This window comes from Lepisma saccharinum, chromosome 3 (assembly GCF_977018435.1).
Source record: "Lepisma saccharinum chromosome 3, izLepSacc3.1, whole genome shotgun sequence".
Lineage (NCBI taxonomy): Eukaryota > Metazoa > Arthropoda > Insecta > Zygentoma > Lepismatidae > Lepisma > Lepisma saccharinum.
The window spans coordinates 36,275,973-36,295,590 of record NC_139231.1 but is presented as its reverse complement, the minus strand read 5'-3'; the positions used below and the strand labels follow the sequence as shown (position 1 = coordinate 36,295,590).

General features: G+C 39.4%; 1 protein-coding gene across 13 annotated transcripts in view; it reads right to left on the bottom strand.

Annotated features, from left to right (window-relative positions):
* The window catches only part of EndoA (SH3 domain containing GRB2 like, endophilin-A), a 172,003-nt gene extending 157,656 nt beyond the window's left edge, over positions 1-14,347 (bottom strand). For all 13 annotated transcript variants that reach the window (XM_083118444.1, XM_083118448.1, XM_083118443.1 and 10 more), the window contains exon 1: positions 14,135-14,347. The gene's annotated coding sequence lies outside the window, so the exon portion shown is untranslated. The remainder of the gene's footprint in view (positions 1-14,134) is intronic.
* Between the last annotated feature and the right edge of the window lie 5,271 nt (positions 14,348-19,618).

Sequence of the window (19,618 nt, the reverse complement as noted above, 5' to 3'; positions counted from 1 at the left end):
CATCACGGCCTATCCACCTGCCAGGGATATGTCTATACAGAAGACCTCGAACATCCTTGAACCAATGAGGGGGTGCCCCATCTTGTTGAAAAATTATGGTTGGGTGGAATTCTTCCCACCGAGGAAGACGGTATTGTTCAAGCATGTCGTAGCAATGTTTTTTGTAATGGTACCGGGACTTCATGAACACCCTGTACATTATTACATGTATACCCAACTTAGTCTACGTCTCAACAAGTACAAGACCTAAAAAAGCTTAAACTAATTGTGATCTACATGCAAATCTGAGATTTCTTGTTTACATTAAGAGCATGAGGGAAGAATTTCCGTGTGGCCGTTCTCTCTGCGGCGGCTGGAGCACTGTTGCCAACTTAGCTCTTTTTGAGCCAGGTCTGGCTCTTTCGTGCACTCGTTTGGCTGTGAACTGGGGCGCAAATCATCCTTATTTGTTCTCTTGGGAATATCAAACTTCCGATGGTATAGAAAAAGATATCAACGTACAAAGGACAGACTGAAGTAATAATTGACAGGCGAAAAAGTCCAAACTTCCATTTGATTAGTCATAACTTGAAGTTGATTCCGCACAAGGAATACATGGGTTTCTGAAAATACGTATTCATCATGTTTTTCAAACATCGTATCTAGCTAAATGATCAACTTTAAAAAACGCTTTCACTTGCAAAATGTAGAGAAATTCTTACTCTATTCAACACCGGCTTTTTTTCCTCAGTAGCATTGCCCATTCGGACGATATTGAAATAAATGCACAACTGGTGCGAAACTGTCACTCTTCCCCTTAAATTAAACTTTTCTCTAAGACAAGGAAAATTTTGGGAGCGGAGCCCCCGGGTCCCTCAGTGCATCACAGTAGTCCAAATACAACGTTCGTTTGTGAATTTACGTAAAAACTCCTTAGGAAAATACTAAAAACTTATGGACAGAAACTGTATATGTACTCTGTTCCGGTACCTCTGGAGCAAGAGAACGAAAACCAAATATCTGCGCAAGTGGTGACGCGAGACCGCTTCACCAATGAACAAAATGAATGCGATTGCCCGGAGGGGGAAAGCGACTGGTTACCAGCCTTCGCAGCAGCGTGTACTGCTTCGTTCTGCCCTCTCGATCCCCCCTTCCTCTGCCGCTATGCGCGGCCTTGCTCCAGAGTAGTGTTGCCTATAGTGTTGCCCACGGGACGAGACGGGACAGGCTTTTAAAAATTCGAGACGAGACGAGATTGATCATGTGTCCCTTTTACAAACGAACATTTTCGAGACGAGACAGCATTTCCACGAGACGAGACAGGCCAAAGTCTCGTCTCGTGGGCAACACTAGTTGCCTACGGGACGAGACGGGATAGGCTTTTAAAAATTCGAGACGAGACGAGACGAGATTCACCATGTGTCATAAGACAAACGAATATTTTCGAGACGAGACAGCATTTCTACGAGACTCCACGAGACGAGACAGGCCAAAGTCTCGTCTCGTGGGCAACACTACTCCAGAGATACCCGGGACAGAATATAGCATACATGTCATGTGCAAAGTATGCATCGCTTTCAAAAAATCAAGTTCGATGTCCCCGCCTGCGGCAAAATCCACTCCTTTCAAACCACGCGACCTTGGGACTGGTTCAACCTCTGGAAAAATGTGTCAGTGGTTACATGAAGATGGGAGAAAGCCTCAAGGACACGCCTTCCGTGACGACCTGGAAGTGATGTTCCTGGCTGCACGGAATTGCCAGTTCATGCCCAAAGCACGAAAGAGTAATTCACAGATATTCTGCATCGATAAGATTATCTTGGCTCGCATCTCCTGATGATCCAACGGGATCTAGGCAGTGATTTACAGGTACTTGTACGCGCTTCACTCTCCTATATTTTGCTCCACTCCCACAGTCGTTCTTGGAATCTTGACCTCAACACGGCAGAGCGTATTGAAATGCAGACCAAGAAGGGCCTCTGCAGGGCTTTCAAGAGGGTGTCTTGGTAGGATAGGGTTACACTGGTGTACTACAAATGTTTTCTTCCATAAGTAATAATAAAAGCCCTCTTCTGTGCATTGCACTGTGCCATGACAGGGTTCTTACTCTAGCTTTTTTTCCAGGAAATTTTCATATGCAGACCATTCTGTGTTCCTTGAATATGCTATATGACCAGGCACCTATCTAGGAAGGGGGGGGGGGTCCGAACCAAGTGTCTGAGAAACAATTATAGTAATAATAATGATGTAATAATATAAATGTTTAAATGAATATGTTAATACAATTTATAGGTCGATTCATAACATGTAAATTAATTAATATTGTACATGAATAGGTAAAAAGACTGTGTCAGAAAAGATATAACAGGACGTAATCATCATTACCTGGCTTACGTGTATTTAAGGTGGCCAACATTTGTATAAGAACAACTCTTCTGGCAAGGAAATTAATGTCAAAAGATAAAGAATTAAATATTTAATGAATAACATAAAATAATGTTAGATGAATTTGACGAAAAGTAAAGTTCCTGTTTAACATTCCAGCACATTATTATAAGTAGTAGTGTGCATAAATCATCTTTGGTACAACTATTCAAAGTCGTGAGACACCATCTAACCCTTGCCTTATGGTAAGTTTGGCGGAAATTAATAACCCTTCGATTAACGTACGGTGAAAAAAATTTGCACAAAAAGAAAACGCTGTGGTCAAGGGCAAAAACGCACACATGTATTTCGTGTGCTGGTTGGTATACAAGGGTGGTATCTGAACATCAATGAACAAACACATTCACACCGAGTCTGCTGGCCTTGCGACAATTTTGGGGCACTTTCTGCATAGATGGAGCAAATGTTGATGGATCAACATCGCGCAAGCATCTGCGGATCCGTTGGATGAGGGTTGCAACGGTTCGTGATTGATAATTATTGGCATACACCATCCGCTTTAAATTTGCCCAGAAATCTTCAATGGGCCGCAGTTGGGGAACATTAGGGGGATTCTGTTCTTTGGATATGTAAGGGATACCTAAGTGCTCCATGGCCGCAAGACTTTGTGCAGCGTAATGGCAGCTGGCTAAATCTGGCCAAAAAACAACATTGTCCCCACGATGGTATTCATTGATAAACTGCTTCACTTTAGGCAAACAGAACTTTACATACCAGTCGGCGTTGAGTGCAAGGCCAGCCTTGAAAAACTGAGGTTTATACAGTCCTTTCTCACTCATGGCAAGCCATAGCAACACCTTCTGTGGGAATTTGGTTTTGGCAGCAAAACGCACTGGATCGGGCACGGCAGCAGTTCCAGGATCATAGTAGGTTTTCGGCTGCCACTCATTGCCATCTAGGGTGAAATAAGTCTCATCGTCCATGATACAAATCACGTCATTTGTTGCAGTGAACGTTTTTGTCACAAGGGTTCGTAAACGCTGTTTCTGGACAACAACTTGTTGCTCCGTCACTTTTGGCATAGTTTTTCGTTTATATCTCCGTATCCCCATCTTCTGTAATGCTTTCTTCACTGTGTTTTTATCACACTGAAACCTCCTATCAAGCTCACGGTAGGATTTTGCCACCTTACCTGCAGTAACACGTCGCAGTTGTTGCAACACTCTGGGTTCATTTAACTTCGACTTCCGTCCACTGCCCGGCTTTCTTTCTACATTGATTCCCTTCTCCAATTATGGCACAATATATTAAACCGTACGACGGGAAAATCCTACACGTTGAAAATGTTTCACAAGCTAGGACTTTCGAACATCACGATTCTCTGTCCAATATTGCACGATCATTTTCCGACGGTCGTCTTCTTTCAGCTCCATACTGACTTGTTTTTACACCAACCTTCTCTTGCTCTTCACACTACATAACTGGTAGACGTACAATCCAACACAGCTCAAATGGTGTGTCAGTGTTCAATATTGCCCGTTCTGCAGGGTTGCAAACTTTGTGCAATTTTTTTTTCACCATACGTTATGCAACAAATGCGTTGTAAATAGGTTCAACTGCCTTGCTATTCTAGAGAATAAAGTTTAATCAACATTATCTAAAATAAATTAACAAACGTATATCTCCCATCAAGAAGCTGGTTCAAGGAAAAAGGAAAGAAACGAGTGTGTATAGGTGCTGTGGAGGTACAATCACACATATTCTCGTTCTCAGCCATACTGGAAATGTGATCAGCATCGCGCTCCTCCGCCTCCGCCCTAGGTTCCTATTGATCTAAGGATGGAGTTCAACAGCTGCTTTATGCAGGTCCCCCCCCCCCCCGACCACGATCTCCCGAGTACATAATTAAATATTTTACATATTTTTTTTTTTTTTAACAGGGTATTTGGATTTTAAAACATGAAAAATCCAATAACTAGTTCAGAATTACAATTTGCAACTGCGAACTTCTACTGTAGTGTGAAAATCTGACAAAATTTGTCCACGTCCACTTTATGCCCAGGTACGTTCATTTCAAGTGAAATGTTGAAGCATGGCTCTTCCACGAACTTCTTCCTATGCAGCTCCGAGTTATGCAACACACGCTAGCAGAATGTGTCGGGCAGTAAACATTTCAAAATCGAGCATCCAAGGCATTCCACGCTGCTGGCTCGAGTGAATCTTACCTTGAATATATTTTTAATTCAGATATTTCTATTTTATTTTTCTTCTTTTCTACACAGCTCTATTATCTGTGTAAGGAAGAGTGTATTTTAGCATGCTTAAGCAATATAGTTGATTGTGCAGATTCCGCGTAGCCGAACCGTTAGTGTTCTCGCTTTTGGTGCGCGCAGTCTCGGGTTCGATCCACGTGTTACGCAATTTCGGGCAACAATGAAACGCCTATTTTGTGGCTATGGCTATAAAGATGGGTTCCCAACATACAGAGCATTTGCTTGTCAGCCTCCCCGATGGCGCAGTGGTAGTGTCGTCGCCTTGTAATCAAGGGGTCCCGGGTTCGATACCCGGTGGAGGCACAAGTGGTTCGGATCCCACTTTAAACTGTAGGTCCAGTCCCGATTAGCCTAACTGTGCATAAAGTGGACTTAAAACAACATATCAATCAATCAATCATTTGCTTGTCGTCACAGTGATTTCCCCCTGCCAAACAAGCAAAAACTAACAAATAATGACATTTTGTAATGTAGAGCAGTGCAACATGATAAATCTAGGGAGGGGCCGGGGCCCTGTAAGCCCATGCCTGACTACGTCAATGGCTTTGCACGTAATTTGACACTTTAATCCAAAATATTTTACCAGAAAACTGAACATGAAAGAGATACGGGAGCATCGAGGTCGGTTGAGAAAGAAATCTGGCAAATTTTCCGGAAAAAAAATATGAAAAAATGTTTCACGTTACTCATTTCTGGCCAGGCCATTTCATTATTCATTATATACGCTTCATGACCGCAGCCACAATGGAAACAACGCCTAAAAGCGAAAAGGGCTTGCGGAACATAAATCCGTGTACTATTATCAATGCTCTCACTTCCTGTTTCTTGACTCGCAGTTCATTATCTCGCTAACAACATGGCCTTTATGCCCCCTATTTATCAGAAAGACGCAGTGTAGTTCGTTAATCGGCACGGCGCTATGTTACTTTGTTACTATGTCTGTCAACATTTCAGCTGCTTCACGAATGTTACATAGGTTATCATGTCAATGCATCACAGCATTATCCTGCGGTCACACTGGATCCCGTTTCGGTCGTGTTGGACTGACGGGCGTTCTGGCGATCTGATGGTCATGTTGCATCAGGAAAATCGTCCGTGGTAGAGTTCCATGTACAAAAAATATCGAAATGGCCGACGAAATGTTACTGCTGAAAATGAATATTGGAGAGGGTGAATGAAGAGGGTTAACGAGACTTTGGAACATTTTAATTATCAGCGAGTAATTTTAATAACGGAAAATTAATTTAATCTTCATTTTCCTGCCTCATGCTTGTGATAGTTTTTGAATGAATGGCTTCCTTCATTTTACTGAGCGTCTTTGCCACTGAGGATGAATTATGATAAGATGAAGGGACAAACACATACGCACAGCTCACAAGTCCCCAAGAGGATTACACTGGCCATGAGTCCAGACACCAGACCCTCGTTAGTCTGCAAAATGAAGTCCAAGGCATGGAACTGAGATTGACATTTTGGTGTCTTGAAAAAGACAACCCTTGTGGTAGATTTTGATCGACGTATATCTCTATGGTTTACATTCGTAAATCAAGTCAATAATAGTTTCGTTGTCCACTATTGTCACCCTAACGAAGCAAGAAGTCAAGTGTAAAAAGCGCACGGCACTACACTTTTGGCTAATCGCGAAGATGAGGATGAGTGATACCATGAAATTGCTGAAGGGGCATTCACAAAGGAGACCCATGTTCAGGCCGGAATACGAACCCGGGACCCTGGCGTTGTAGCGCGCCGTGATAACCACTCCGCCACGGAAATCGGCTACACTTCTGGCGAATTCGACCGAAAAAAATTTAGTGTGAACACGATTTAATAATAATAATAATAATTTATGGTCACGTCATTTTTATAGAAACCCTAAGAAGTTTATTTTAAGCCCAAGTTATGCTGAGATTAAGGAGAATGCAATTCACTGTGCAATGTGCCTCCACCCGGAATCGAACCCAGGAAACAGGGCTAACCACTACACTATCGCATGGTGGTTCGAAGCGACTCAAAAAGCTGGTCAAATATTGTAAAACCACATTACCGTGTCAAATATATGATTTATTATTATCTAGAAAGAACTCCTACTTGCAGTTAACATGCAATGAAATGAAAATATGTGGAGTTCGTATACTTCAATCCTCTAAATGAAAATCACTACTTGTACCAATAAACAGTTTTATATATGCAAAATAATATAATATAGTTATTTTTAGTGTTTTTTTATACTTCCTGCGACGTTTCGTTTTGGTTTCCCACAACTTTTTCAAGCTTACACCAAGATAAACACACACAACACATCAGGAAAAATAAAAACCACATAAAAAAGGTAAAGTGCCCCCCTGTGCTTAGCACAACGCCATGAAGGCGTATAGGGGGTGTGGGAGTAACGCCCCACACTTTCTTGATCCGGTCGTGAGTGGGGGTGATGTGATCAGCACCACGCCCCTGACCGCCTTTAGCCCCCAGGGTTTCCCCCAGGTACCCATGTCATTCGACGTTGGGTGGGCGCCGGGGCCGCTTTCAACGTTAGAAAAGTTCCCGGATTTGAACCGGCCGGGGATCGAACCCGGGACCACATAAAAATAACTCTTATATTATTTTGCATCTACAAAAAAAGTGCTTATGTGAACCTTTAGGAACACATCAGTTTTATAGTCAAGTTTCTCTACTTTATTGTGATGAATAGGGAACGGATTTTAAGGTGCAGCACATTTCCAAAAATATAGCTGTTTTTATACTGATCGTTTGAGATATGTATTTTAGGACATGAAATCAAGGAAAATGGACACATTTTGTAGCACCTTTTCGTGAGATTAGCACATTTATTCCCTTTTTACCCACTCTTTGATGCTTCAGCACCTCTTTCCTTCCTTTTCTTTCATGTTTTGTTAAAAAAAAATTGGACAGAAAAATAAAAGAATTTTCAGTCTTCTTGAGCAGATACATTAAATCCTACGGTCTCATTTTGTAGAGCAGGACGAGAGCTATAAAATGGTATAATATAAATTACACCATGTTAACATAAATTATATTATATCCTACAGTGTTGAACAATGAACGTTAATGTAACTGGTTTACATCTGAATAAAGGCATTTTATCAGTACCTTTCTGAAAACATTTTCAGAACCATTTTTGCCCTATACCAACAATAATTTTGTACCTTAAATTTGAATTTAAAATTTTGGGTGCATCAGCACGCAGGCTATTTTGCACCAGTCACACTATACGGGGTCCAGCCCCTTGCCATAACTAAAATTGCACAACTAAAATCTTAAAATTTTCTGACTTTGGTTAAAAGCTGGGGCTGTAAAGGGGCACTCGGCACACATGACAAAACACAAAATTATACTGACCATAGGGCCAGTCCCCAGAGCCTCGTTAGTCTGCATAAAGCAGTCCAGGGTGTACTGCGTGGAAGTGAGGTTAACAATGGGGTGTACTAGGTGGAAGGTCACCCCTTTTGTACCTTAAAATCAGTTCCCTAGTGATGAACTTTGCTCGGAGACTGGTTATCAGCTGGTGTCAGCGATTGTTGCTTCCCTAGATATTATCCTAGGGTGTAGCTTACGATAACTTTTACTGTTCCTGCCTCTTGTGCCCCCTTACTCATTTGCCCAATAGATAGGCAAAGTGCTGCTTCAATAATTGCTGGTCCATGAATAGTAGTACCTTGTGCACAAAGGCTGACATAGGGTACAAAGAGCACAAGTCAAATGCATACAAAGAATGACTGACTTGACTTAATTTCTGTCATTATTGAACATTGGGCATCACCACAAAGCAAGGAAAACCTGTAGACAAGCATTTTATGATAGCACATTAAAGGAACAGCTTGTGCAAATAATGATGTTATTTAAAATACCAGAGACTAACCTGAGAATGACAGAAATGCAAGTGAAATCTAAACACTACCAACATTTAAAACCAGAGAAGTACACAGAGCAACAATAACAAAATCATATAGTAACAATAATCAGACCAACCTTACATCATGAGTTGGACTTGAATAAGAAATATGACAGATTTAGATGCCTTCAAAATTAAGACTTGGATAAAAACATTGAGACCTGTAAAAGAGAGGTGAAAACTAACATGCAATGAAAACTTTGTAGAGTGTGTCTATATAAATACTACCAATAAGAAATTGATATATTTCTGAAACTAATAATGCTGGACTAACGGGATTTAGATTTTCTGTTAAGGAAACTCCAAGTTTCAGTAGATATCTAGATGTGCACCTTTGGTGGCATGTAAAATATCAAGATGGTACTCTACTACATCTCACTAGTGTTTTGCAGCATTTGTGGTGCCCCCTGGAACTAAAGTCAGACACCTTGACATTAGATAAAACTATTTTGTACTGTAGCATTTCTTTGCAGTGAAGAGTGAAAGTGTAGACAGCAGATATTCTTTTGCTCACAACTTTGGTGAAGGATAAACTCACAGAGCATGAACAGCAGCTATTACAATCGTTCATCTTATTTATAAGAAGAAGTTTAAGTAGCAGCAAGTATTTATGAGATTCTCTTCTCTAGACTTCAGAAAGTTCCTTCACAGAGGAGCTTCTTTATCTATACCTCCGTTGTCCCTGTTGCAACCTCCCATTTATATAGAAATTTGTGACTTTGGCTTCATTATGCAAATTCCCTCCGCATCTGAATCAAAGGTCAACTGCACCCAACTTTTGGAAACGAAGGGGAGTTTCATTGCTTCGGCCAGGGGATGGAATGTACGCTAGGCAGTATGATTGAATATTGTCCATGTTTTCTTGTGTGATATAAATATCTGTATCATCAAACTGAGTATGGAGTGTGTGATTTCAGTAGCAGCCAATTAACACTTCAAGCGATATTTTACAAGTTATAGAAAGAAATGTAGTACTTGTGGTATATTTCTAAGCGTTATGTAAGTTAATGATCCCCTCCCCCCGCACATAATTTATCTTAATTTAACACTGTTAAACTTTTGAAAAACGGACTTGGTTTACAAAGTGTCCCCTCTGGAGATCAATTCTAGCTCTGGGCATGGTCGAAGGTCATGTAAACCTATTTTCTTGTGTGTTTGTGAAGTTTTTGTGATGTAGGTTGGATGGCCTCACAGAGACATTCTAATTGGAGATTGAAATTCAGCAAACCAAAAACACCATTCAACTTTCTGTCACACTTGAAAGCTGCCATTTCAATTCCTATGTTAAGTCATTTGCTGCATGTTCATTGTACATAGCAATTATTTTATTTTATGGGTAGTGGCAAAACTTGGAGAGTCCTGTCACATAAAGAAGCAACACTCATTATTCTAGCATTATTAGTTTAGGAGATATTTTTAATTGTTGTTGGTAGCTACTCTACCGGAGATTCTGTACATCCACTTTCATTAAATTAAAAAGGTTAGATACAAAGGATGGAGCCACACCATATACCAGTGGTGTATGCTTCACTATGGCACGTGGTCCTAAGCTATGGAGCAAGAGAGAAGACTAGGCTCGTATGAACCCTGAAGTTATTAGACGTGACTAGACACACCGATTTTGCTCGCTGTTTACTTCTTCAAGGAATCCACATTGCCATCCCAACGGCAGCCAGTTGCAAATTTCTAATAATTCAGGTTGCCAACTCCCAAGAATTCAGGTTTCCAACTTCAGCATTGCCATTATTTTCTTATTGAAATGGGTAAATTTGTTCAAAGTTTCTAATCGATTTTTCTTCTGCTTACATGCTCTAGGCTTCAGGCTTCGCAGATAGCCTAGCTACCCTAGAATATACGCTCCTGCCATATACCTATTGTACAGTCACAGACACTTCTGGCTTGCAACATTACCAATGACTTTCAATAGAATCACTACAACCCAGAACTGTCCGTGACTATACAATAGGACGTATACGATGCAAAGAAGCCAGAAGATGATAGAGAGGATGCAAACATGTTAGAAGTTGGCAACTGGAGAGGAAAGGCTCTATACGGAGGAGCTACATTATAGAGGCCAGGACTCAATGTGAAGGTTCAGCATCACAGAAGAAGAATATGCACACAACACATATGGATCCCTGGTACCACAGCACCCAAGTATGGATTATAAACTGAAATTTTTTCATGCGTACAAGTACAACTAGATGTTGTCACAGCTCAAACAGTCCAATGTAATTTCTCCACGAGTCAAAATGTTTTACATGCAAATATTTCTACACAACCACTCTAAGTGCAACAATGCATTTATTATACCATTAATTGATATTTCTCTACCAGATGTTATGGTTGTTAGTGTATGGTGTTGAAAATATATGAGAGAAAAGAAACTGGCATAAGTTACGACTGTGTAATGCTCCTACATGCTTATGTTATATTAGCTTCATGGACATACTTTGCTATAGAGCAACCACAAACAAAAGAACCTTCGTCTAACATCCTTCGTGGACTTTCCGCTCGAACTGTTCAGCTCGGACCATAAGGAAGCATGGTTCACCCTGTCCTCCCCGCTTCGCGGGAGTATGGTGCACAGGGGTCGTGGGTCTGCACAGGTTTCTTTGTTGGTGGTTCCACTATAGACCTAGTTATACATTTTGAGCACATTAGGATCGTTAGGTTTGATTGCTTCATACGCATATTTTAATGGGAAAAACACACCCAGCAGTGATGGCACAGCCTACTTATCATGACAAATACTAAAAAATTAACATCTTCTGGGACTAATGGTGTAAATTAATTTATCCAAACTTTAAACTAACTTACACACTAATTCCAATATTCCAAATACCTTCCTCACATGTACGTGTGGTGTGTGTGCATGTATCTTCTTCAAGACAGAGAATAGGTAAGGTTACAAGAATTGACAAAATATTAATCAAAGAACTTTGCACACATTTGTTGACATTATATATTTGTTAAGGTATGACACCGAAGGTTTCAAACACACTTGAAATGAATAAATTCCCAGTTCACTTTTCAATTTCCATACCTATTTGTAAGCATTTTTGGAAAACCCTCACAGTAATTTTGGAAACTCAAAATCTAGCAGAAAAATAAATTCTAGTTTCGGAAATTCGGAAAATTTATTGTTCAAAGTTCTGGATAATAAGCAAGAGACTACATTTTATCTTCCTCGTAGTTTTGTCTAAGTGTGAAGTGATACATGCCCAAAAATTGACACCAAAAAATAAGAAACACAAATATGTCACATAGAAATTAAAACAATTTGCTCAGATTATCGCTCTCACAACACGATGTATATGCATTAATGAGTACCTAAACTGATCATGATGATACATAATAAAAGCACTGTTATGATGTACATCATAACAATGCTTACCTAGTGAAGAATAAAATTAATCAACAAGAGAAATGCACAGGAAATTATCTAAAAATATCAAACCGTTCTTGCTTCAAACATAAAGAGATTGACGGTAACATGTGAATTTTCCATGGCAAAACTTCGATACCGTCCCAGCACCTCTCACTCGTTTATTTCATCATTTTTAACATTCATACTTAGCTATTCTGCATTGTGAAAAATTCTTCAAGGTGCTATTTTGCTTTCTTCATGAAAAAAGTTCAATTTCTGACATAAAAAGTAATTATTAAACCATTCACGTTAGCCCTAAAAAACCATTGACATTAGCCCCACAAACATCCACAGGTAGCCCCAAAAATTCACGATAGCCCCACAAACCATCACGGGGACGAGGTATGCCTACAAGGTTAGGTTAGGCCTGTTAGGTTAGGTTCCATTAGCACTCATTTCATTCAATTTAGCATATACGGACAAGATTGGTTTTTATCGATGAAAGAAAATACCAACAAGACCTTCTAAATGCTACAGAAACTCATTTCGGTAAGTAGTTTCTTTGTGTAAAAATGAAGAAATCCGTTGGGACGCTATCGAAGTTTTACCTTTTCCATTATATTCATAACCATAAGAATTGCATTGTTCCCAAAATGGTGATGTGATATAGTCAGTTTGGTGTAGTTGTATATTGTGACTTGCAACACCAATTTTAAACACTGGTAAGGCTAGTCTGCAACAGAATTTCTGCAGCTCCTGGTCCCACTCATGTTTATAATACTTCTAGGCAGCTAAAACGTATGAGCACAGCAATATCGTTACTAGCACTCTACTTTTCAATATAAAAATTCACAATTATGATTCCAGAGACTAACTTCATGTTCCTCAAACTTCAAACACTAATTCCCAAAGTTCTAAATGCTTGCCTTATTCTCCTGTACAAAAGCATCCAGCACATGGAACTTGAGCCGGGTCTACATGTATATGCCTATTTTACAAGGTTTGGCACATCAGATTTTGTTCCTTTAGCATTTTCATACTATCTTCCTCCCCTTTAATGTGCTTCATGATCTTGCAGCTAACATAATAATGTATCACATAAGTTACCCCCCCCCCCCATACAACTTTTGTTTTATGTCACACACGACCTGCCTTATATGTAGAGAAGGGTAGCATAACAACAGATTTTGACATAAAATTCAGATTGGTGGATGTCATCGTGATTTCCGGTAAGAATTTACAATATAGAGAAAGTCTCCAATTTCGTTAATTTTCGGTATACTAACTAATTTTGGCCTCCTAATCACGAATCTGTTGTAAAAAACCGGGGGTCACGTCTGGAAATTGTACATTTTGATGAAAAATTGTTTGTTAGCGCCAAAAACCATCCACGGGTAGCCCCACAAACCATTGACGTTAGCCCCATAAACCATCCACGGGTAGCCCCACAAACCATTGATGTTAGCCCCAAAAACCATCCACGGGTAGCCCCACGAAACATTCACATAAGGTTAGGTTAGGCCTGTTAGGTTAGGTTCCATTAGCACTCATTTCACCCCTAAATAGGGATCGTACTAGAATTGAACATCATAAATCATTTTCTTGTAAAACAACGGCGTGGTTGGACACAATGACAGGAGATTACATTTTTGTTCGTAAAACTACGCATATACAACTATATATATAAAAAATTGAATCGGCTTTTTTTCAAATTTTCAGACGTGACCCCCGGTTTTTTTCAACAGATTCGTGATTAGTAGGTCAAAATTAGTTAGTATACCGAAAATTAACAAAATTGGAGACTTTCTCTATATTGTAAATTCGCTCCGAAATATCTGCAAATATGAGACTTGGAAGGTAATGAATGCGATGTTACCGAACTATTAACTACATTGCAAAGAACTCTCACACAAACATATGTATACTCATGTTCTGTAGTCTGTACAAACAGGATTCGAATACTCGTCAACAAAATACAACAGCACAGCAGTCCTCTTGGCTATTTTCAAAATACGTATAGTGTTATTGATTTTTGACAAAGAGTCCGGTATACAGTCACTGGGATCTTTGCCTTTGTGCCATAATAATTCAAATAAATAACAAAAAAACCTCTCTCTCTACGAAAGAAAGTAGCGCAACCAAATTTACATTTAATATGTGCGAACACCTGTCATAAACAAATCATTCACGAGAATAAAAACGATGACTTAGACTTACCCTCCTTGTTGCTTCTTCGCTGTGCCGGAGCGCAATTATTGATTAACAAACATGTACATTAAATGTCTTGGTTAATAGGAAGCTCAGTTCCAACCAATAACAACTCTCAGAATCACTTATAAATCACAAATATAAAAGAAATACCCACAACATGTCCGAAAATCACTCTCTCTTATCGACTCTGCAGACAACTTCTTTTCGACAACCCCTTACAGGTTTTGCCGCTAGAGGGCAGTAGCAACCAGCACCATTTATTCCAGGTTTCCGTAACTCGTACTAGATTCTGAGCGCCATTTCTTGCCCAAAACGGTGTTTATATACATACAGTATGTAACATTCTTATTCGTACACACGGATTTTCAAAGAAAATGCTTTAATATCGGAAAGGAAATACACTCTTTTGAAATTGTTTCTTTACAATTCAATAACTAATATCATTAGGAACATAAAATCTTACCCAAATTCTGTATAACCAATGACAATAATAAATTAAATGAATCTGAAAGAGAAACATGCTATTTTTTGTACAACTTTTCTATTCGTACACTTAATAATATAAAATAAAAAAGTATATACAGAGCAAATTGACTGACAGTTCTAATACTTTGATACGTTTTCTTTGGCTTGAATTACTGCTTAACATCTGTTCTTCATATAATTAACCAGTTTCTGACATGTTTCAGAGCTTATTTTATTACACTCGGATTACACAACATTTTTCAACTCTTGTTTGGACTTGACGCCTGCTTTATGGAGTCGCCTCTTCAAAATTGCCCATAAATGCTCAATGGGATTTAAGTCTGAACTTTGAGCTGGTGTTTGTAGTAGTTTGGGCATATGGTTTGGGCACATTCCATATTAGCCAATTCATGTTAACTCGCGCCTTATGCTTGCTGTCATTGTCTTGTTTGAATCTGTAGATAGGCGCATGTCCATTTTTTGGGCACTCTGCTTTACATTGTTCTTCAATATGTTCAAATAGACATGTCCATGATACCATCAATAAAGTGGATGATACCAACCAGGGTTGGCAATTTTTTTTTTAAAAAAACAACAACTTGTTTTAAACACAGTTTTAAACATGAGTTTAAAAAAACATGTTTTAAACAAAATAAAGTCAACCTTTTCCCAGTAAATTATAGTTAAATTCGTTAAAATAAATACCAGGGTGGCTACAAACAAGCAGAAATGAAATTCCCTGACTTTTCCAGGTTTTCCAGGACAAAATTTACATTTTTCCCTGGCAATTACAAACTAAACTAAATCGATGTTTTTGCAAATGGAAATAATAAACTCATACAGATTCACATATGGTTTTGTTAAGTATCAATATTATATTCTATGAAATTGACTTAATTTTTCTATTCTCTATGATTTGAATTCAAACTGCAAAATAGTGAATTTGAAAAATTATTACAATTCACAAGCTAGGGAAGGATTATGGAATTTTATCATACACAGTAAGTTTAAAATAAAATACTTGATTATTTTTAAAGTTACAACTAAATGAGATAAGAGTGAAGAGTGATTCATTAAGAAATACAATTTGTAATTTATCAGTCTCCTTATACATTCTCGGTATTATATGTTCATATTTCCACTGAGGTTTGGAACCCTCTGCTTGCAAGATCCATGAGTGCGGACTCATTTTTCAATGCTTCTCTGTAAAGCAAACAGCTTAACTCTTGCACATGGACGTCCGCAGGATTTTTTACAGGGAGGGACAAGGAAGGTATTGTTTTCCAGGGGAGGGCAAACAAGGCACATTTTCCCCAAAAATAGTGTTGTTCCCTAAAAAAAACATTGCTTAAATTTGAATTTATGGTGTTCATGCAATAATTAACACATATTATTGTGGCTAAAATGAAATTATATGTGTGAAATACATAATTTTTGGTTGACTTTCATTTTCCAGGGATGGCCTCGGCCCCCCTTGCCCCACCTTCCGGACGCCCATGCTCTTGCAAATAAGTGAAACAATTGAAAATAAAGTGTCATATTTCCTTACATTATCAATGGGATTTCTCCTTCAGTACAGTATATCCAAGTGAAGTACTGTGAAACTGACGACATGCAGTTATACCATTAATGCTGACGAAAAGGGTATGTAGGTATTAGAAATTTAACGCAAGGAATTTATAGAATTGCATTCTATAGGTACCTGATTTAGCTAACCACACATTAAAACAAGAACACACTAATAATAAAAGCTTCTGAAAGTCCATATACGAGGGGCATCCTGAAAAAGTTCCAATGGTGCCTATACGCAGCACTAGTGGTCGGAGAACGACACACACACATGCAGGCAGGAAGAAGTGGCATGTAGCTGTAATCTGGTACAGTTGCAATGCAGCCGGTTTAGGACAGTTCTAGGTTAAAGATTGCAGCTCTCATAAAGTCTCCCACCGACTGCGATGTAGCCTACATTGCATGCTCAGAATTTGGCACAGAGCAACCAGCAATCGTGTGAGGTGTGCAGACCGGACGTCGTGAGTGATAGTATGGTCAGAGGATGGTACAGACAATTCACGGAAGGCCAATCGAATGTGCACAAGCCCATACAGCTGAGTACACACGGGCCCTTTGCATCACTTCAGGTGAGAGATCTTAGACCACTCCCTGTACAGCCCTGGCCTTGAATGTACAGACTTTCATCTCTTTCTTCAAGTGAAGAGGTTTCTCGCAGGGCAAGGATTTGACAGCTACACTGTGGTAGAGATAGTTCCAGTCTTTGCTGTCAAACACATATACCATGGGCATACAAAATTTAGTGCCATGCTACGACAAATGCCGAAAATTAGGTTAGGACTCACTGTTACTAATGCAATAAATTACAACTGATATTCATGTTTTATTTATGTCTAATCGGTAGGGACCTTGATATTTTGATATTTTTTTTTCAAATTGGTGTATTTTCTTATTTTTTATTTTTTACTATATGGTGTCTATTTTCCCCAAAATTCACATTTTCATTTTAGCGCATTTTCTGGCAAATATCTGAAATTATACCTTCATGGTGTTTTTAAACTACTCTTTCAAATTATAAGTCACATGGCTTACGCCTCTTCGTGAGAGTTTGATATCTTGAAAGTTATTTTGGGAAAGTTATTTTCCATACCCCCTATTTAATTTTAAGGTAAGGATTTTAGATAATGGAATTTTCCCCGTATATACTGAAGGGTGTATAATGACCATAAGTGGCGACGCACCAAAAAAATTAAAATCAATCGATCTCAGGTGAGAGATACCGATATATTATGCCACCAAAAATTGGCATTATCTTTTTTTGACTTGTTGGTGTTCCGTTTCCCAAAATTCGCGTTTTTGTTTTAGAACATTTATCTGCCAAATACAGAAACTTAATACTTAAGGCGTTCACTCGTCTTGAGATCGCTCGCTGCGGGACGGCGTAGGTTCGAATCCGGCTCTGGTCGGAATTTATTCGGCCTACGTATAGGGCCGGTGGCAACCCACCATCGTGAGGAAATTGGGAAGCTCCGAGTGAGTGAGCGTAACCTGGTCAAGAAGACCTACAATAACGGCTGGGGGTTCGTCGGGCTGATCACCCGTCACCCCAACACTGGTCTGAGACCTCCACGCTATAACAGGTGACGGCGGAACAGTATGGGAGGGAGACCAGCAGTCGGTAGGTAAGCCAAGGCCCTTCAAGGGCTGTAGCGCTGTGGGTTATGTTATGTAATACTCCATTGAGCTTTTAAACTATTATTTTAAATTGTAGGTCACATGGTCTACGTATTTTTGTGGCAGTTTGATATGTTGGACGAGATTTTTGAGGATGTAAAAGTAAAGTGCTCCCCTGCACTTTACTATTTCATGACGGTGTATAGGGGTGTGGAGTTAGGGCCCCACACTTTCTTGATCACGCCTGAAGGTGGGGGTGATGTGATCAGCACCACGCTCCTGTCTACCTTTATCCCTCAAAGTTTCCTCAAGGTACCAGCTTCATATTATGCTGGGTGGGCGCCGGAGCAGTTTGAATAGGTGGAAATCATCCCGTTTCTCCCCCGCAGGGGATCGACCCCGGGTCTCTTGCATAGTAGTCAGACGCCCTAACGTCTGAGATCCATGATTACTCGCTCGACAAATGCCGATGGTGCGCACTTAGCTTGGTAATTCAAAACATATCTCGTGCGACAAATACGAAGATGTGGCTCCCGTGTGACGGTAGATACGCACTCGATCTCCTGTTAGAACCCTGCCACTTTGCTCTGTGATGCAAATGGTTTTGATAGAAGTTGAAAAAATCGTAAGAAATACATGATTTAATGTGGCTGTCGGAATTATTCCATGTACGTATAACTCTATAGTTTACTCTTGAGTAAAATGTTAGAAAACTTGCATGTTCTATGTACACAAACATGGCCAAGAAAATACAAGAATGTTGGAATTCATGTAATTTTTCGTTGTTTTAGGACATTTCTCTAAAAAAATCGCTAAAAACGCCAACAATTCTCATTTTATGCCAAATTCGCATTATTTCGATATTTCGAAAGGACGAAATATGTGTCCAGACATCACTGCACATTCATAAACATAACTTCGCAGCAATTAATATTTTTCACGGTTTTGGCGTTTGCGAAAAATCAATGTCCCTACTAATTGGAAATTACTTTCTGGGCACCCCTCGTATAAATCAGTAGATGGAAAGTAAAAATTTAGCAGGGCTGGCTGAGAAAAGTCAATTCTTGAAGAAAGTGATTTGCTTTTATGATTGAATGATTCGAGTAAATATGATATTAAAATATTTACGTATTTATTATTACTATTTTATTTCATAATATTGGACATTAACCTTACTCCGTGAGAGATTAATGACCATCTCTCACGAGTTTAAACAGACAAGACAGAGTGTGGCGTTAATTTCATTGCAATACTAGTGTTGCAATAAATTTGAGGTTGGGAGCATGCACTTGCCAATTTTTATAACGTTCACCAATGCAGATTTATGTTTCACTTTTTCGTAATAGTATTCAATATACATATATCCCGTTTGGTTTGATTCTTGTTGATATCTAAGAATAGTAGAATGTCATTGTAAACGTATGTTAACTTGTGCGAAACCAGTAAAACGTCAGGATGATGACAGAAAGCCTTCGTAAGCAAGGTGAAGGTGAAGGTGAAGTGAGCCAGAAGAGTAATAAAATTCCAGCAGCTCTTCTTGTTTATGCATTCGATTTTTGTTGGATGTTGCAGTCAATGCAATTTCTGTCGCATGTTGTAGTGAGATACTTTGTCGGGTGGCGATATTCGACAAAAATCTTATGTATCAATGGAACCCATTTGTTTCCATGTTCCTTCAGTTTGCCCAACAAAATGCCTTACTACGGCGTCCGACAATATCGGACGGCGCCACCCGCTCTTATCCCCTCCATCTGTTGACAAGTCCGCTTACTACTCCCATACGGACAAGAAAAGATGATAATTCAATGCGTTTTCCACGTAATATTTAGAGGCTTAACGTTT